This window comes from Arachis hypogaea, chromosome 3 (genome assembly GCF_003086295.3).
Source record: "Arachis hypogaea cultivar Tifrunner chromosome 3, arahy.Tifrunner.gnm2.J5K5, whole genome shotgun sequence".
NCBI classification, from domain to species: Eukaryota; Viridiplantae; Streptophyta; class Magnoliopsida; order Fabales; family Fabaceae; genus Arachis; species Arachis hypogaea.
This window is the reverse complement of record NC_092038.1, coordinates 64,488,174-64,490,085: the sequence shown is the minus strand read 5'-3', so window position 1 is coordinate 64,490,085 and position 1,912 is coordinate 64,488,174. Positions and strand designations below refer to the sequence as shown.

The 1,912-nt window shown below is 41.7% G+C and overlaps 1 non-coding gene across 1 annotated transcript; it reads right to left on the bottom strand.

The window, feature by feature from the left end:
• Positions 1-250: 250 nt before the first annotated feature.
• Positions 251-354, bottom strand: LOC112793761 (small nucleolar RNA R71). The gene has a single exon (XR_003198457.1). It is a non-coding gene; the product is annotated as a small nucleolar RNA R71 (small nucleolar RNA).
• Positions 355-1,912: the final 1,558 nt, after the last annotated feature.

The window sequence follows — 1,912 nt, the reverse complement described above, 5'->3', positions numbered from 1 at the left end:
ACAAAACTGCAAGTTTTATGGACTTCCATCTGAAGATCCTTACCAGTTTTTAACTGAGTTCTTGCAGATTTGTGAGACTGTAAAGACGAATGGAGTTGATCCTGAAGTCTACAGACTCATGCTTTTCCCCTTTGCTGTAAGAGACAGAACTAGAATATGGTTGGATTCACAACCCAAGGATAGCCTAGACTCCTGGGATAAGCTGGTCACTGCCTTCTTGGATAAATTTTTTCCTCCTCAAAAGCTGAGCAAGCTGAGAGTGGATGTTTAAACCTTCAAACAGAAAGATGGTGAATCCCTCTATGAAGCTTGGGAAAGATACAAGCAGCTGACCAAAAGATGTCCATCTGACATGTTTTCAGAATGGACCATATTAGATATCTTCTGTTATGGCCTGTCTGAATTTTCGAAAATGTCATTGGACCATTCTGCAGGTGGATCTATTCACCTAAAGAAAACACCTGCAGAAGCTCAAGAACTCATTGACATGGTTGCAAATAACCAATTCATGTACACTTCTGAGAGGAATTTCGTGAATAATGGGACACCTCAGAGGAAGGGAGTTCTTGAAATTGATGCTCTGAATGCTATTTTGGCTCAGAACAAAGTGTTGACTCAGCAAGTCAACATGATCTCTCAAAGTCTGAATGGATGGCAAAATGCATCCAACAGTACTAAAGAGGCAGCTTCTGAAGAAGCTTATGATCCTGAGAACCCTGCCATGGCAGAGGTTAATTACATGGGTGAACCTTATGGAAACACCTATAATCCATCATGGAGAAATCATCCAAATTTCTCATGGAAGGATCAACAAAATCCTCAACAAGGCTTTAACAATGGTGGACACAATAGGCTAAGCAATAGCAAGCCTTTTCCATCATCTTCTCAGCAACAGACAGAGAATTCTGAACAAAACACTTCTAATTTAGCCAATCTAGTCTCTGATCTGTCAAAAGCCACTTTCAGTTTCATGAGTGAAAGAAGATCCTCCATCAGAAATCTGGAGGCACAAGTGGGCCAGCTGAGTAAGAAAGTCAGTGAAACTCCTCCCAGTATTCTCCCAAGCAATACAGAAGAGAATCCAAAAGGAGAGTGCAAGGCCATTGATGTAATCAATATGGCCGAATGCACAAGGGAGGAGGAGGACGAAAATCCTAGTGAGGAAGACCTCCTGGGACGTCTCTCAAGCAAGAAGGAGTTTCCTATTAAGGATCCAAAGGAATCTGAGGCTCATATAGAGACCATAAAGATTCCATTAAATCTCTTTCTGCCATTCATGAGCTCTGAAGACTATTCTTCCTCTGAAGAGGATGAAGATGTGACTAGAGAGCAAGTTGCTCAATATTTAGGAGCAATCATGAAGCTGAATGCCAAGTTGTTTGGTAATGAGACTTGGGAAAGTGAACCTCCCTTGCTCATTAATGAAATAGATACCTGGATTCAGCAAACTCTACCTCAAAAGAAACAAGATCCTGGCAAGTTCTTAATACCTTGTACCATAGGCACCATGACCTTTGAAAAAGCTCTATGTGATCTGGGGTCAGGGATAAATCTTATGCCACTCTCTGTAATGGAGAAGCTGGGGATCATTGAGGTACAACCTGCCTTGTTCTCATTATAATTGGCAGACAAGTCATTGAGACAAGCTTATGGAATAGTGGAGGACGTGTTAGTAAAGGTTGAAGGCCTTTGCATCCCTGCTGATTTCATAATCTTAGACATTAGGAAGGAAGAGGATGAATGCATTATCCTTGGAAGACCTTTCCTAGCCACAGCAGGAGCTGTGATAGATGTCAACAGAGGTGAATTAGTCCTTCAATTGAATGGGGACTACCTTGTGTTTAAGGCACATGGTCATCCCTCTGTGACAAAAGAGAGTAAGCATGAAGAGCTTCTCTCAGTTCAGAGTCAA